The sequence below is a fragment of the Puma concolor genome, chromosome A1 (assembly GCF_028749965.1).
Source record: "Puma concolor isolate L17-30 chromosome A1, mPumCon1.1.hap2, whole genome shotgun sequence".
NCBI classification, from domain to species: Eukaryota; Metazoa; Chordata; class Mammalia; order Carnivora; family Felidae; genus Puma; species Puma concolor.
In genome coordinates, this window is record NC_141667.1 from 148,223,467 (window position 1) to 148,242,272 (window position 18,806).

At 45.8% G+C, this 18,806-nt stretch overlaps 1 protein-coding gene across 2 annotated transcripts in view; it reads right to left on the reverse strand.

Annotated features, from left to right (window-relative positions):
- Positions 1-18,200, reverse strand: part of KCNN2 (potassium calcium-activated channel subfamily N member 2) — a 474,348-nt gene extending 456,148 nt beyond the window's left edge. Inside the window, exon 1 of one of the 2 annotated variants that reach the window (XM_086705936.1) lies at positions 17,954-18,200. The gene's annotated coding sequence lies outside the window, so the exon portion shown is untranslated. The remainder of the gene's footprint in view (positions 1-17,953) is intronic. The other variant, XM_025924196.2, reaches the window with a different exon arrangement.
- Positions 18,201-18,806: the final 606 nt, after the last annotated feature.

Below are 18,806 nucleotides of genomic sequence, written 5' to 3' on the forward strand. Positions count from 1 at the left end.
CGCCTTCACAAAATTTCAGTGGGGGAGGGGTGCTGGGGTGGCTGAGCGAATTAAGCATCCCTGCTTCAGCTCAGGTCATGATCTCGCTGTTCTTGAATTCGAGTCCCACATCAGGCTCTCTGCTGTCAGCACAGAGCCTGCTTCAGATTCTCTGTCCCCCTCTCTCTCTGCCTCTCCCCTGTTCGTACGCTCTCTCTTCTCCCCCTCCCTCTAAAATATAAAAAAAATTTTTTTTTAATTTCAATGTGGGAATAAATAGTGTGATCCAGTGCCCAGAGTGGGAGTTCAGATTTCCTGACAAGGCTGGAGGTGGTGAAGGTCCTCTGTGGCAGCTATAACGGAGCGATGATGTTCTTGCCAAAAGCAGGGTCCGTGATTGGGGCGATTTCTCCTGGTTATGTACTTCCTAGCTGCCAGGGTTCCTGGATTATCGTTCCCAAGGTGAGTTCTCTGGGCCTTCTGGAAATCCTGGGAGCTTCCAAACACCCTTTAATAAAAATTCTTCCTGTTTAAACCAGCTGGAGTGGATTCTACTGTCTCAGCTAATTAGCTTTACTTCTATAATCTAATACAGACACACATACATGTGTATGTAAAGGCTAATACATCCAATCCCAAGATTTCACAAAAATCATTACTTTGCATGAATCTCATGTTAAACAGAACAACAACAAAAAAGTCATCAACTTTAAGAAAATATTTTAGAACGGGGGATGAAGCACACAAACTTTGGAACCAAACTGCTTGGGTTTCAATCCTGGATCTACCATTGACCGGCTCCTTGAACTTGGAAAATTTTAATTAACTTCTGTACAAATGACTGGAATAGAAAACAGGATATCCATGCCTCATATTCCTCAGTAATAAAAAGTATCGCTTCCCCAATTCTACCTGTGACATGTGACAGAGAGGTGTGGTCACCTGCCCAACATCACACACTAAGTGAACATGAACCCAGGTCGGTCTCTCTTAATGACCCATATTTGTAGCAGCACAGTCCTCTGGAGTTGGAGTCGCCCAATACAGCTGATAACAGTGTCAGTAGGGTTTACAGCTCCAGCACCATGAGTTTGATTAGTTTTCAGAGGATATCAATAATCACTGAGGACACTGGCAAAATACAAGTTTCTGAACCTGCAGAAACCGGAAGCAGCTCCTGGTCTGTGGGAACCTCCCCACGTTAACTGTGGAGGTCCCATCAGACAGCTCACTGGCCTCCGAAAGAGGCAGCCTAGGTGCTGAACACCATCTGTGACCTCTATTTACTAACCATGAGTGGACATGGAATGTCTCTTAGTTACCTCCAATTTCCCCTAAAGTATCATTTCGAACACAAGTGTTCCTTCAAGAACAATAAAGACAGCTCAGGAAAATCTCTCAGCATTTCTTTAGAGGATGCTTACACTAGCTCTTGAAGGAAGACTGGACATTCCCAGATGGAAACAAACTAGAAAGATCAAGAATCACACAGGTAAAGGCATAGCTCACTGAGAAAATATTAGAGAAGCACACAGGTGCCTAGGTGGCTCAATTGGTTAAGCGTCCAACTTCAGCTCAGGTCATGATCTCCCCATTCACGAGTTCGAGCCCCACATCAGGCTCTGTAATAACAACTCAGAGCCTGGAGCCTGCTTCGGATTCTGCGTCTCCCTCTCTCTCCACCCCTCCTCTGCTTACGCTCACCCCCCTCTCTCTCTCTCAACATTTATTTAATGTTTAAATAAATAGTAAAAAAAAATTTTTTTTAAATAGCAAAGCATAGCTGAAACATGAAACAGGCTGGTTGAACAATACAAGAGAAGTCTGGCAAGTAATGGAAGTGAACCTACCAGGGCCTGCTGGCACAGATCCCATGCAGGGATTATCTGAAGGGTTTCAGCTCCATGCATGACCATTTCTCCATTGCAAAAGATGGCTTTGGGGCACCTGAGGGGCTCAGTTGGTTAGGCCTCCAATTCTTGGTATCAGTTCAGGTCATGATCTCAAGGTACATGAGTTCGAGCCCTGAGCTGGACTCTGTGCTGACAGCACAAAGCCTGCTTGGGATTCTTGCTCTGTCTCCCTCTCTCTCTGCCCCTCCCCAGCTTGCTCTCTTTCTCTCTCAAAAATAAATAAATAAACTTAAAAAAAAAAAAAAAAAGAGGCTGTGGAGACATGATGCCCCAGAGATGGGAAGCTGGTGAGATCAGCAGGAAGTGCAGTTAGGAGATAATTGTCAGAGATCCTGACAGCCTGAAACAGAGGGGCAAGAGGGGGATCAAGAAAAAGGGGTAGATATACACACCATTAAGGAAGTAGAGCCTCACCAGATTGCTGTTGTACTAAACTCAGCAGTGCCTGAGGGCCTCAGTCAGTTAAGCTTCCAACTCTTGGCTATAGCTCAGGTCATGATCTTACGATTCGTGAGTTCGAGCCTCATGCGGGGGCTCTGTGCTGACAGCACGCAGGCTGCTTGGGCTTCTCTCTCTCTCCCTCTCTCTCTGCCCCTCTGCTGCTCATGTGCTCTCTCTCTCAAAATAAGTAAACATTAAAAAAATAAAATAAAATAAAGAATAAAAGAATAAAAGAAAAGAAAGAATTGGAAAGATGTTGGCCTAAGTATTTTTGAGAGGCTAATCCCTGGTTTATCCACTACCATCAAAAGGTGAAGAGGCACTTTTCCAACTCTTCTCCTCGGGGTGGTATGGTGAGGTGGAATCTCAGAGAAGCAAGAGCGAGGCAGAAACCAAAGGGGAGCACATACGAGCCGGCAAGGGCTTCGCCATAGACAACGCTGGCTGTGGGGTCTTCCGTGCCATTCCCAGACAGGTTGTACAACCCCAACCCCCCCACCCCCCGCATCTTGGAATAGTCTGCAGGTAGGAGCAGAAAGGCAAGCCATTCATCTGGGGCTCTTCCTCTCCTCTCTCTCTTTGGTGGAAGTGCACTCCGCTATGCTCACACTCCGGATTGTTCCCTGGCCCCTCCAGCAGCTCCAGGAAGGCAGAGCCCCTGAAATGGCTCCTGTCAGTGGGAGCTGTGTGCGGGATGGGGGGGGGGGCAGGGAACCCAGAGATGTATGCATCAGAACTGGCTGCAAATCTGAGGTCCATGATGTAGACAGGGCTAAGCTGACCTGGAATGGTCCATCAATAGGACTGGAGACCATACATAGCCCTAAAATTTTTATATGGCCATAAATTTTCTGTAAAAATCCCGATGTCTTCTCTATCGTCTAAGCTCAAAGTTGAGTTTCTGCCCAAGTCTGTCTTCTAGAAGGGGCGACATCTTTCATGTAACTATTCAGAAATTTATTCAATAGTTATCTTTATTTTTTAATGTTTATTTATTTTTGAAAGAGAGAGTGCACACAGGGGAGGGGAAGAGCGAGGGAGACAGAGGATCCCAAGCAGACTGACAGCGCAGAGCCCCACGTGGGGCTCAAACTCACAAATGCGAGATCATGACCTGAGCCGAAGTCAGACACTTAACCAACTGAGCCCCCCAGGAGCCCCTAACACTTTTCTTTCAAGAACAACTGATCTTGAGGCTAAGTACTTTTGTTACAGAAAATACATTCACCAGAATATTTCATAGCAAAAACAGTTCTGCCTGTGAACAATTTCAATAACAGGAGCTTAAATGTACTTGACAACCCTGTGACAATGAACTATCAACCCTGACACCTGTGACTTTGTTATAATATTCCCTCATTAAGAACTTACTTTGAAAAAAAAAAATCTCCCTCCAGGAAAAAAGTTCATTTTTGTTGGTAAAATAAATGCACTTCCATAGGTTTCATCTCGATGGAAAACACAAGAGCCGCCTGGGTGGCTCAGGTGGTTAAGCAACCCACTTCAGCTCAGGTCATTACCTCAAGGTTCCTGAGTTCAAGCCCCACATTGGGCTCTGCCCTGGCAACACAGAGCCTGCTTCAGATCCTCTGTCTCCCTCTCTCTCAGCCCTTCCCCTGCTTACACATTCTCTCTCTAAAATAAATACTTTTAAAAAATAAAAATAAAGTAAAATACAAAATCTCCTTCTTCCACACCTGTAGGAACTACACACAGTACACAGGACTAATGATTTGTGGGAATAAAATTCTACCCATAAGTAAGTAAGTGAAAATTTCGAGAAAGATGTTAATATCGAGTGAGTTAACAGTATGGAGAGATGCTCTCAAATTAAATTAGAGCCAATAAAGCAGAAACTGAATGCTATATACAATATTCCCAGACCCCTGTGTGGGAGGAGTGGGGTATGGACCCTCATACACAGAAGAGAAAGAACAATGGCAAGGAACTTTCAGAGGATTTTACTAAAACACTTCTGTATTTCCATTCTTTCCCAAATTGTGCTGTCAGAAGTTTAGAATTAAAATGAATCTAAAAATACTTTAAATGGAGAGCTACGAAAGGTAGTCAAAACCGAGATGTCTAATAATTCATTAAGTAGAAATCTAATTATCTACATCCTGCTAGAATAAAGACTGTGTGAACAGAAGGGTTTGATTGGCTTTAGAGGAGTAAGTCTCATACGACAGAGGGAAAACCAGGGGAGGGAGAGATGGAAAATGTAGACTGCTTTCATCGGTTTCAGTTCAGGAAGTCTGGGTGAAAACAGAAATCGGCATTTTGTCAACCTTCCGATGACTCTCATGCAGTGGGTTAGGGCCACACTTTGCTAAAGACTGACCAAAAAAAAAGCCCCAATTCTCACAGAGACTCTCTGCGTACCACCCAGAACAACGCTGTTCTGTCCCTAGGAATCCCAGTTCTCGGGATCCCGAGGCAGATTCTACTGTGGACCATTACACTATCTACCCTTGTTCCAACCCATCCTTGTTTAACAGATTTCTTATGATTGGCTTCTCTCATGGCATGCCTAAGAGGAAAAAAGTGGACTTCTCTGTCAACATTGGCATTTGAAGTTATTTGAATGCCCTTCTCATCATAAAATAATAAATCAGCACTTGGTTTATACATCAGTCTCTCTTGGCTCAGTTAATGTGAGTCTCTACCCCTGAAACTTGGGTTCAATGTCAGGTAACCGTCAAAATTAGGTATGTGAGTTCTCAAAGCTGAAGTTTTTTTGCTACTCTCCCAGAGCGGCGGGTATTTGGGGTTTTTTTGGTCTTTTGTGTGTTTGTTTGTCTTGACTTTGTTTTTCAGGAGTTTTTTTTGTTTTTGTTTTGCTTTGTTATTGTTTTTGTTTTTATCAGTCTGACACCCTTTTCCATTTTTCTGTACAGCATCTTGAATTTTTCGTGAGGAAATCAGATATTTATCCAAGGGATACAGGTATGCTGTTTCGAAGGGGCACACGCACCCCTATGTTTCTAGCAGCACTATCCACAATAGCCAAAGTATGGAAAGAGCCCAAATGTCTATCAGTGGATGAATGGATAAAGAACATGTGGTATACATATATACAATGGAGTATTACTCGGCAGTCAAAAAGAATGAAATCTTGCCATTTGCAACTACATGAATGGAACTGGAGGGTATTATGCTAAGTGAAATTAGTCAGTCAGAGAAAGACAAAAATCCTATGACTTCACTCACATGAGGACTTTAAGAGACAAAACAGAGGAACATAAGGGAAGGGAAACAAAAATAATCTGAAAACAGGGAGGGGGACAAAACAGAAGAGACTCATAAATATGGAGAAGAAACAGAGGGTTACTGGAGGGTTTGTGGGAGGGGGGTGGGCTAACTGGGTAAGGGGCACTAAGGAATCTACTCCTGAAATCATTGTTGCGCTATATGCTAATTTGAGGTAAATTTTTAAAAATTAAATTAAATTAAAAGTCTCTTAAAAAAAATAAATAACGGCAAGAAAAAGGGAGAGTTCTATCACTGCTTGAATCCTGGACACAAGATGGTCCTACACACAGCCTTGGTCTTCTCTGAGCCAACCAATTCTTTTTTTTTGAGTCTCCTTGAATTGGAGCTCTTCCACTCACTAAAGCAGAGTCCAGTAAGACAACACCTCTGTTATCTTCACATACAGAGTTTACCTTTCATTCAACAGCAACAATTAGGTCCAAAGATCTATCACTTGCTCACTTCCAGCCTCCTAGGAAGCATAGACTACTACCTGGACACTAAGGGCAACGCCACATGTCCTCCATTTGAGAATAAGGTGAACATGGCAAGGGGCGCTAAAAAACGATACCACAGGCTTAGGACTTTTCTTTACCAAAAGACCCCGGACATGCTTCAACATGAGGAGGGAACTCACGTATGAGGTGTTCTCCAAACCTTTCTATCTTGCTCTGTTTCATCGGTGTTTCATGCTTACGGCTTAGAAATATTTCTATTAAAAATGAGAGGGAGCTCACCACTCAGTACCCCCAACAGGAAAGGAAAATGGTGGCTGTCACTGCAGTCAATCCATCACCTCAATTATGGGAAACAGAAGCAGGGGTTACTCGTCCACAGGAAAAGCAATGGCCAGATTAACTCCACAGACTGTAACTGCGGCCAAATTCTTTTTGTCCACCCTTTTGAAGTTAGGTGATCTTTGCCGCTTACATACACGAAGCAATTAAAAGCATAAAAAGAAAGAAAGAAAGAAAGAAAGAAAGAAAGAAAGAAAGAAAGAAAGAAAGAAAGAAAGAAAGAAAGAAAGAAAAGAGAAAATTTTCATCAACATATTGCAGAGAAACCAAGGAAAACAATTTTGCTCCAGAAAAACGATGCACCGAACAAGAAACGACTCAGCGTGTTAAACGGACGTTTGATTCCCTGCCAGAAAGGCTCCCACAGTCAAGGTGGGACTAGGTTGCAAAATATAATGGTACCAGTCATAGAAAGCCAGTGATATTTAGGAAACGTCCAGCCTCATGAAATAACTAAATGTGGCATCATGTTTATACTCAAAACTCTCTTTCCCCGTTGCAAAAAAAAAAAAAAAAAAAAAAGACCTGACTCAGAAAAGAGGTAACAGCTCATCAAAAAAGACAGACGTTCAGAAGCGACAGCTCACTGGTGTCTACTCGCAAGGCTATAAAGCATGCACACACTGTCTTCTCTACCAGAAAAGACTGCAAAACAGTAAAATTAGCACCTAGATGAAAGCGGAGCTGATGCGACCATGTTGCAAACGTCCAGGGAGAATGTTCTGTTGGATAACTGGGCGGGGAAAAGACTAATACTGCATTTGCCCTGGAATTCATACCGCACATACAGCTAACAGCAGAATGGGAATCTATACCAACGGGTAATCTCAGCTTCAGAACAGAGTCCGCAAGAGGAGTAATGACGCAAGATAACCCATAGTATCTGTGTTGGTAAAAACCAAACCAGCAAAAACCACACAAAAATATTCTGCACCTTCTCGGATTCCCTCACCGTCTTCCTCCTGTGCCTCTCTTGGTGAGCACCGCATCCACACACAGGCATCCCTCCATTTTCGGGCTTGGGAAAAAAACAACGTATTGCGTGGCACTGTGTCTGGATTCCTGAGCAGCCCCTGAGAGCCAGGAGTACACGGCATCAGCACCCCCATGGGGTAAAACGTCCTCCATGAAAAAGTAAGAGGAAGCTGGGAAGCTATGTTCCTCTTTCTCTTTCTTTCCACGAACTACCCCAAAGAATGGTTCCTCCTTTGCAAGAAGCCCCAGAACAGTGTGCTTCATGCCAGCTCACTGTTAAACAGCAGCTAGTGTGTGGATATGTGGCATTCAACAGCATCACGTCGCCTTCTCTCTTGCCTTGTTCACCTCCATGCCCCAGGATGGTGCACACCCCGGACACACAAACAGCACTCTGAGCACTGCCTTCAGCTCTCCTTTAGGGAAGCTGTAAGAGCGGGGCATTGTTGAAGCTACCACGCTGGAAACAGTGAAATCTCCCTGCACGCTATCGCCAATCATCTTATTAATATAATTCATAACTTCGGGGCACATGGGTAGCTCAGTCAGTTAAGCGTCCGACTTCGGCTTAGGTCATGATCTCACAGCCCGTGAGTTCGAGCCCCACGTCAGGCTCTGTGCTGACAGCTCAGAGCCTGGAGCCTGCTTCAAATTCTGCGTCTCCCTCTCTCTCTGCCTCTCCTCCACTCACACTCTGTCTCTCTCTCAAAAATAAACATTAAAAAAATAAATAATAAAATAAAAAATTTATAATTAATGATTTCCCTTCTAATATTCAACAGTATAGCCTGGCTTTGCACTTTAACCTGGAGACAGCAAACTAGTCCTCATTTACACAGGCCTTCCGAAATGCCCCCTTTCTATTTTTATTACCAGTAAGTGCAAGGAATACACTTGTGCTTGAGCTATATATTGTTCCATAGCAAACCACCCAAAATGAAATGACTTAAGGCAAAGATGAGGGGGTCTGGCCCTCATGGTTCCAATCCTGGCAGCCGCAGCTGGAGTCACTCGAGTGGCCAAATTCAGCTGTTGGCTGGGTTAGTAGGATGAGAGAAGATAGGAGTCAGTAGGCAGAGAGGGCAAGGTTAGGGCCTGAGGTCCCTGGGTGGGGAAAAACACCTATTTTGGAAAGGTGCTGGGAGCGTCTGACCACAGCAAACCCCCTCAGGCGAGAGGTTCCTCTTCAGAATGTAACAGAGCCCACCTCCTCCCCCAAGGGTTTCCCTCGGGAATTTGACAAAAGACCTAAGTATGGCCATAGACCACCCCTCACGCAATGCAATGGAGCCAGTCAGGAATAGGCAGCCCAGCACCTGGAGCTATCAAACCAATAAGGGTAGAACCTGAGAAGGAACGAGGGGGAAGGGCAGGGCAGGGGGTTGCTGACCAGAACCTTATAAAACTAGGACCCTGGCCTAGCGTCCTCGGGCATTCATATTCCAATGTCCCCTCTCTATAAAGAGAGCTTTCCTACTACTCTTCCTTTCGGATCTTATATTCTAATAAACCTTGGCCTGCTGCTCATTTTGTGTCCACCTCTTCGTTCTTCCAAGTGGCGAGACAACGAATCCTGGGTATTGTGGTAAAAAATCCTGCAACACTAGAAGATCCAAGAAAGTGTCACTCACCTCTCTGGGCTTCCCCGCGCCTTTGCAAGGTGGCTCACCTCCCCCAGGTGAGCTGCGGCCTCCTCAAAGCAGTGTGTGCTGAGGGTAGTCTGATCTCTCACAGGCAGGCTGGCTTCCAAGAAGAAACAAAAGCTACCAGTTCTCTTATGGCCTGGCCTCTCAAGCCCCAGAATTCACTTCCATCGACTCTTATTGTTCAAAACAAGTCACAAAGGCAGCCGTGACTCAAGGAACAGGAAAGATATACTATCTCTCGATGTGATAATGGCACCTCTCCAGACAGAGGGAGGTATGCAGGGCTCCATCTTTGATGACCATAGACTACGGCGATCTCCGGACCCGCCTGCAGAGTAAAAATCATCCCGGGACCTTGAAAAACTCTATGAGCCGCACCTAAAGCCAATTTAAGGCACACCCTAAACCAATTAATTCACAATTGGGTAGGTGTAGACCACAGGCTTCTGTTGTTTTTAAGCTCCCCAGGTAATTCCAAAGTAAAGGCAAGTTTGGGTACCCTTGATCTACCAGAACTTGTGAGAAAAGAGATTTTAAAAAGCTGAAGATTCCACCTGGCAGGCCACAACTGTGCATGGTTGTATGTCATTTCACCGTATGCACTGTGGCTTGTCGTGGGTTTAAAATTTAAGTGAAACACAGGGGCGCCTGGGTGGCTCAGTCGGTTAAGTGTGCAACTTTGGCTCAGGTCATGATCTCATGGTTCGTGAGTTCAAGCCCCACATCGGGCTCTATGCTGACAGCTCAGAGCCTGGAGCCTTTTCAGATTCTGTGTCTCCCTCTTTCTCTGCCCGTCCCCCACTCATGCTCTATCTCTCCCTCTCTCTCAAAAATAAATATTTAAAAAATTAAATTTAAATAAAATGTAAGTGAAACACAATCACTTCAAGCACGATAAAGCAGCTATGATAAGCCAACCTAGCATGCTTTTGGGGTGACCAACCTTCCCACGTGCCTGGGACAGAGTGGTTTCCCTGGAACACGTGGTTTTTAGTGCTAAAACCAGGACTGTCTGGTCAAAGTGGACAGTGGGTCACCCTCAACACTGCCTCATCTGCCTCTGCTCTACCGGTCGTGTTCTGGTGAGTTCCGTTTCTGAACAGCATTTCCACTGTTGCCAACTGACTTCCTTCAAAGTTATGACACTTTGAAGTGCTCGGCACGTTCAACTGCCCTACAACATTGGCATCACCAGGACCCTTGTTAGACACAAACATGTGGGGAAATTCAGACACTGAGTCAGGATCTCAGAGAGTAGGGCCCAGGAATCTGTGTTTTGAAAGCATGAATCTGAGAAACACTCATCTGGTCTGCCTGTCATAAGATGCTTGTGTCTTCACCAATCTCCACCGTCCCACACAAGGGACAATCAGGTTTCTGGTTTGCAGGAAGAGGTAGAAAGCCTAGCAGGAGGATTCAATCAATGCCAACTGACCAGCTACGTCTTGACCCAGAGCAGCCAGCATCTCCACTCATGTGATCATCATTTGGGGCTTACTTTTTTTTCCATTTATTGGAGGGGCTGTATAAAACAATTTGCACACCCACAACAGAGTCCGGGGTGTGAAGGGTGTTCCGAGCACAGCAGTCTGCAGTTGGCAAGGGCTGTGGCCTCCAGAACAGCCCAAACCCATCAATACAAGTCACGTGGTAACATTTTCTCCAACCTGGAAGTGGGGAAAAAAAAATCTTTCCCTTTAAGTTAGGCAAAAAAAATCCAGGTTTATCCGTGACTGGATGCTCGGTTTTCAATTTGAATTTACAGTAAGAATGATGCAGGTTGGGGGCGCCTGAGTGGCTCAGTTGGTGAAGCATCCGACTTCAGCTAGGGTCGTGATCTCGCAGTTCGTGAGTTCAAGCCCCGTGTCTGGCTTTGTGCTGACAGCTCACTCAGAGCCTGGAGCCTGCTTCAGATTCTGTGTCTCCCTCTCTCTGCCCCTCCCCTCCCTGCTCGCGCTCTGTCTCTGCCTCTCAAAATTAAATAAACATTAAAAAAAATGTTTTAAAAAAGAAAGAATGATCTAGGTTTCAGAGATTTCAAAATTAGGCTCTTTTGAACCAATTTACCCAAGTACCTAAGTGTACCTCAGTACAATGAAGAGCTATCCCAAGCAAATCAACACCCTCAAATTTTAACCACCTTAAAACAAAAATAAACGTTTTAAGGACTTACCGGTTTATATTCAACTGATGCTAATCCACAAGGAAAAGACTCGAATGCAAGACACTTTGTTGGTCCTATTACTGCATAAATTGAAAGTAAAACAAAGGTATTTCTTCAAACCCTCACACACAGAATTTTTGCTAATCAGACTACTCTTCCTGCACACAGAAAAGAAATTTTCAGGAGGACTTCCTCACCTGTCAATTAACCTATAACTTGATCCGTAACTCAGTAAGGCAAATGGAATTTAAAAAGCCCTTCTCAGAAGAACTCCTTTTTGATAAATGATGGCTTTTATTTCTCCCTGTTTCACAAACTTCCTATTTAAATTCAAAGATGATGTAGACTGGAAAAACACAGGCTCTCAGCAAACTCACTTTCCCGTGTGACGATCATGCAACAGATACGTCTATGAGCTTTACTTTCCCCGACTAAGTTTTTTAAGGAGACATATTCCTTACGTAAATAGCCATACGCCAGTTTGTAATCACACGTATTGTCTATAGAAGGCTCTCATGTATTTTGCAAGTGACCCACCGTCATTAAAGCCTCTCTGATAAAATGGAAGTCATTCCATTTGTAGGGAGACTACAGTGACTCATATACTCGTGCCCCAGCCCAGAGAATCAGCCAGCTCTACTACTGAGAAATGAAAAGATTGCTTCCCCTGCCGCTTCCTCTGCTTCCCAGCTGCCCAAGCACAGCTCAGCAACCTAGCGTCTATCACTAATCCCTTCCCCCAAGGGAACCATCGTGAACCCCTACCTGGGCTTTGCCCTCCTGGCCAGTAAATACCAAGAAGGTGGCCTGGAGATTGGCAGAGTTGCACAAAGCCACCTGCACGGGTGGTCAGCTTGAGTCTCCAGAGGGCAAAGGTCGCAACAGGCAGGCTAAACTTGGCCATCCAATCCAAGGGTGTGAACTCAGAATCAAAACTAAACCCTCAGCCCCCAAGGATGGTGAGCTAGACAGATCCCTGAATAAGAACAATGGAAGGGCAATGATACAGGCTGGAAGACAGGTCATGGCAGTGTCCCACATAAGGCAGTCTGCCTTACTTCAAAGCAGCTACTCAATGGAGTCTTGGATTTCATTCATAAAATGAGAGCAGGAAGCTCTACCTATTTCACAAAGCTGGTAGGAAAACCACACGTAATAACTCAAAGTGAACGTGATTTGTACATTGTAAGTATATGTGTAGACACAAGGGACTCTCACTAGTACTAAGTTCACATCATTCTTCCCAGCACTGGGGGAATGGGGGGGGGGGGGGGGACAGAGGTCTTGGCGTTGGCGGCCTGCACCAAAAGTGATCCCATGAATGTGTAGGTTCTAGTTGTCTATTTATCTGCCTCCCTAAGTAGACTGTGATTTCCTTGAAAGCAGAGACCGTGTGTTAGTCATCACTGCGTCTCCATTTACATAGGAAGATATTCAGTCACTGTTGATGGAATGTTGAATGAATAAATTCTGAATCTTCACTGTTATTCAGACTCCTGGCTGGCCGTGAATTACGTGCAGTGGAAAACCATGTGACATAATGTGAGAGAGGAAACTGCAAATGCCTGTGTGCCCAGGGATGGTTTCCCATCTGCCAAAAATGGCCACCACCTCACTGCCAGAGCATGGGCTGCTCGGGACAAAGAGCCTAAATTCTCAAAATTAGAAGCATGCCTTAACTTCGGTCAACACAGGAGGTATTGATAGTGAAATGCCCTGGAAGATCATAACAGCTAAACTTCGGAGGCTTATTACATGCCAGGCACTGCGCCAAGAAGGTTCACCTCATTATCTCATTGAAAACTCACAATGACAATAGAAAGGAGCTTTTGTTCCTATCCACATTTTATAGATGAAGAAACAGAGGAACTCAGAGAGGTTCGGTGGCCTCCCCAAGCTCCATATGGTAGAGCCAGAATTGAACTCTCGCTCTGTTCTTCCTCCAAAGCCTATAGTCTTAAGCAATAGTAGACTTGACTGAAGAAAGAGAGGTCCTGTGCCTTCATCATTAATGAGAATGGGGTGCTCTCCTCTTGATTGGCCAAGCAAGCGAGAATTTCTCCCCCTCCTCCGTCTCTTCATTCTGTGATCCTGCACACATACCATGAGCCAGCCACTATGCTGGTGCTACAGACAGGACAGTGAATAGGGATAAGGGGAGGGGACTGACAAGCAAAGAGAGGTGAACTGCAATGACGTGGTAGTGCTGGGGGCTCAGTGTCAGCAGGGTGATGGGACATGGTGACACGGGAGAACCTTGTCAGGCCCTAATGCAATAGAGCAGGGCCAGTCGCTCAGGCCTGGCACCAGAAGGTCCTCTCTCCTCTTCCTGATTTCACTCCGTCCCTATGCCCACGGGCCTCTGCATGCTGCGGAGTTCCCATGTCTAGCTCAATTCCCCCTCATCGTCCTTCTCTGACCCTCGGGGCTCTCCCGGCTGCTCTGTATCTTTACTCCCTACTCCTCACCATTTCTGGCTGCTCTGAATAACTCTGGGTACCCACATGTGACACTGGCCCCAAGAACCCTGGGTCATACCCTCCTAAGGGGCTGGCACCACCATCAGACCTGCTTTACCCTCAGGAAGGATTGAAAACCACACAGTCTCCACCTTTAGACACTGCTGGGGTCCAGACCCCTGGGACACTTCCCCACTTCCCCTCGATTCCTTCACACTTACAGTATTTATATCCTCAGTCATCTGGTCAACCCGCGTTTACCAATAATCGATTCTACTTTACACTCTCTGGGGATAAGAAAGACAAAAATTTCTCTGCCCCAAAGGAATTCCCAATCTGACAATGACAACCAAGTGGAGGAACTCAAACTCCACCATAGGCAGGTTTATAGTTCCCACATTTATGTCTGTCCCCCCAAATTCTCCCTCAAGCTTCAGACTCACACCTGGCTCCCGACCCAGGATTTTTACCTGGCCCTCTAACAGCATTTCAAAATTAATATATCTAAAATATGATTTTCTTGCCTCACCCGCTCTTCCTCTTCTCTAGGAACAGAATTGATCTCCTCACAGTCAAATAAACATCCAGGGGTTATTTTTGACTCTTCTCCTTCCCTTTCAAATCCCTACATCCACTCCATCCACAGACCTGTCCATTCTGCCTCCAAAACACATCCTAAACATACTCACTTCAAGTTTATTGTTATCAGCCTGATCCACCACTGGGCTACTCCTGGCCAACAGAGCCCTCTGAGCACAGGTGAGAAGGTATCCTCCCTCCAGGCCTTCACCGCTCAGCACAAGGATGTCCACCGGCAAGCGGGGCACGGGCTGAATTGCAACCCTTCCACTTGACCCCCAGGCTGGCCCCCAGTGTAGTATATAACTTGCAGAAACAAGGTCACACCCCCGCCACCCTTTTCTCTCTACCACTGCAAGTGAGGGTCCCAGAGTCGGTTCTCCACACAGCATCCAGAGCGGTCTTTTAAAATCTTAAACCCAATCATTTCACTCCCTGCTCAAAACCATTCATTCTCTCCCTTGATGTCCAAGGCCCAGCATGATCTCCTGGCCCGCCCTTACTCGGGTTATTGTTCTCCTCCTTAAAAACATCCAGCTCCCTGCCCTCTGACTGAGGTGCCTACCTGTGTTCTTTCCTACCTGCTAACTTTGGACCACAGTACATAGAACAGGACTAGTCTTAATATTTGGCTTAGCATCTACTGTCATCATTAGCTCATGTAGTCCCAGCCACACTTCATTATTTACTAGTTATTTTTAATAATGTAAGAAGTATGTGTACCTGGCCCTAAGCCAAAACACAGCTGGGACCTTGCCACTGACTTGGGTCTAATGAACCATATGGTCCCCCGGCTTCTCCCTACTGGAGGTAGGCATTAGCACAGATTTCACGTTCCTCATCATCTTGCTTTCCTATTTATATAATGTTATTACATCTATAAATACACTTGACCTTTGAACAACACAGGCTTGAGTTGTGTGAATCCATTTATATGTGGATTTTTTTCAACAAATATATTGGAAAATTTTTTTGGAGACTTGCAACAATTTGAAAAAACTCACAGGTGAACTATGAAGCCTAGGAATAGTGAAAAAAAAAACATTAAGAAAAAGTTGGGTATTATAAAAATACAGTATATAATACATATAACATATAAAATGCATTAATCAACTGCTCATGTGATCAATAAGGCTTCCAGTCAACATTACCCAATTAGTAGTTAAGTTCTGGGGAAGCCAAAGTTATTCATGGATTTCTGACTGTGCAAGGGGTCAATGCTCCAATCCCCCCACGTTGTTCAAAGGTCAAGTGTATACATTTTCCTAAACAGGGTTTTTTATTTCAGTTTTTAATGTCATAAAAGATTATCAGGCTCTACGTAATATTTTAGACTTAATTTTCACTCAATACATTGCTAAAATCTGGGGCGTCTATGTGGCTCAGTCGGTTGAACATCTGACTTCAGCTCAGGTCATGATCTCACGGTCCGTGAGTTCAAGCCCCACGTTGGGCTCTGTGCTGACAGCTCAGATTCTGTTCAGATTCTGTTTCAGGTTCTGTGTCTACCTCTCTCTATGACCCTCCCCCATTAATGCTCTGTCTCTCTCTGTCTCAAAAATAAATAAATGTTAAAAAAAATTTAATGATACATTGCTAAAATCTAATCATACTAGTATGTCATTTGGTTTATTTCATTTTTGACTGCTGTATAATATTCCTCTGTGTGACAATATCAGAATATTTGTCTACTCTTCAAGTACAGATGCTGGAGTTCATTCCAGATTTTCATCATTGAGAACCAGACTGTTACGTTTATTCAAATACATGTCTTCTGTTGAATGTGCAAGAGTTTCTCATAGATATAAGCCTAGAAATAAGTTGAACTGTTCAACCACAGGTATATGTTCAAATTAGGATACAATACGAAACTGTTTCCCAGAGTCTTTGTACCAATTCATACTGCCACCAGTGATGTTGGAAGGTCCTGCAAAGCTACATCCTATTCAATCACTTAATAAGATCAAACTGTCATTTGGGGTCAACCAAATGGGTATATATGGAAATCTCAAGGGGCCTTGATTTACATTTCCCTGATTACTAAAGGGAATATTTGTCACTTCATAGGTTCTGTGGCTATTTTTTTTTTTAAGTAGGCCCAACATGTGGATTGAACTCACTGACCCAGAGATCAAGACCTGAGCTGACATCAAGAGTCAGACAGGGGTCCCTGGGTGGCTCAGTCAGTTGAGCATCTGGCCTTCGGCTCAGGTCATGATCTCACAGTTTGTGAGTTCAAGCCCTGTGGGGGGATCTGTACTGACAGCTCAGAGCCTGAAGCCTGCTTCAGATTCTGTGTCTCCCTCTCTCTCTCTCTCTGCCCCTCTCCCATTCCCTCTCTATCTCTCTATGAAAAATAAATAAGAACATTAAAAAAATTTTTTAAAAAGAGTCAGAGACTTAACCCCCTGTGCCACCCAGGTGCCCCTTCCCCGGCTATTGGTATTTCCTCTCTTGAATGCTCGAATGTCCAAAGTCCACGTAAGGAGAACTTCCCTGACCACTGTCTATGTGAGGCTACCACTCTCCAGTGCATCACTCTGCTCTCTTTTCTTTGTGGTATCTACTATGTCCTGAAATTATCTGCTTTGTTAACCAATAGGTTATCTGCCTCCCTCAACTAAAATATAAACTCCAAGGACCTTGCTTGCTTCGCTCACTCCTCCACCTTCAGGGCCTAGAACAGTGCCAAGCACAGAGTGGATGGATTAATCTGTGAAGACAGAGATATGTTCAGGATTCAGAGTTGTGGTCCATAGTCAACCCTCTTGAGTTGCAATTTCAGCGCCCCCATTGCTAGCTATGTGATCACGAACACATTACTTAAATCATCTGTCCGTGAGTGGTGCCATCTACAAAAGAGATAATAGTAGTCCTCACCTCACAGGGTTATTGTGAGGTTTCAATGAGTTAATGTTTGCAAAGTTCTTAGAACAATGCCAACGAGCATAGCAAGTGCTCCATAAATGTTGATTACAATTATTAATGCGTGACTATCATTATCACGACCCCATGTCTGCCCAGCAGAAGGCACCAAACCAGCCTGGACCTAATGAGCCTTCTGTGGGCCCACAGGTTCTGGTCTCTCCCCCTGGTCTCGCAGATGCCCCTTCCCACAGCCTGGAAGAAAGTAGAGAGTACTTGGGGAAAAGTTTGGGGGGCTGTTGATTTTCCAAAAAATGGTCCAGTCATCCCACACGTGAAAAGGCTGAGTAACAGCGCAGAGTAAGGGAGCCATCAACCCACACACCTTCTAACCCCAGCACCGCGTTACACACAAAATCACGACATTCTCCCTCTCCCCCTTTATTTTGGTACATATCTTCAAAGAGGAGAAAGGAAAGTCGGCAAGGGGTTTTGGCAAAGATATAAAAGTAGACTGGATGAGGAAAGTGCGGAGTGAAGAGGTAAGACAAGGGAGAAAGGACAGGAGGGGACAGAGATGGAGGGGACATGGGAGATTTCGGGTGGCACTGAGGCTCCGGCCTCTAGAACATTAAAACGCCTAAAATAAAAACATAAAGGAGTCCCTCCACCCCCACCACCCACCCAAGGGAATTTTTCTTTTTAAGGCATGAGTGGGGGCGGGGCAAAGGTAAAGCAGAAAGAGGGCCAGGGAGGGGGCCAGGGGAGGAGTGGAAGCCCAAGGGAAACTTCATTTCATCATCTCACCTGAGGGGGAGGGGGATGGTCCCCATTAAATCTGTGCCCCCCACCCCAGTCAATGCCACCTCAATCGAGAGCTTACCTCGTTCTGCCACCAGAAGCCCCTTTCCATCTGGAGCCTTCCTCGCCTCAAAGTGGTAAATGCGGCCTTGGTGAAATGCGCCAGGAGGCAAAGCCCAAGTGAGATTCCACGGAGAATTCCGGCAGGTTCCCTGGGAGGAACTGTTTCCATTTGAGAAGGATCGGGAGTCCTGGCCAGGGACCAGCTGCCTCTCCGGGTGTCAGATTCTGTGACAGCTCTCGGCCCGGGAGGGCGCCGCGCCCCTCCCTCCTCCCGGGGTCCGGGGCGCCCAGCACCCGCCGTGTAGCCTGGGGGGGGGGGGCGGCGCGGGGGCCTGGCTGGGGGCGCGGCGGGGGCTGCCGCTCGGGCTCCACCTTCGGAGAACCCAGCTCCTCGCGCGTGCCTCTTCCGCACCGAGGGTGCTCAACACCGACCCCGCTCACAGGCTGCCCTGCCGGGACTGGGGACTCCCTCCTTGTCGAGTCCTTGACAGGCAGGGACAAGCCCGATCGGCGGGGCCCCCGAGTGCTCAGGCTATTGCCGACCTTGAGGTCACGGAGGGGTGTGCCTGCGCCCCAAATGAACCACACGCATACACACACACACACTTTCCCCGCCTTGATCGTTCCCTCCCGAGGAAAGTAACCTTCTTTAAGCAGCACCAGCAGCGCAGGGGAGGGCCCCCTGCGCCGAAATACGAAAGCCAGCATTATCCCCAAGACCAAATTTGGGGATGGTTTTAATTTTAAGATTTGGATGTAAGCCGCTCAAAGAAAAAAAGGGGAGGGGGGAAAAAAGACACGGAACAAATACCCATGTGTGTGTATGTGTGTGTGTGTGTGCGCGCGCGCGCGCGCGTGTGTTGCAGGGCCGA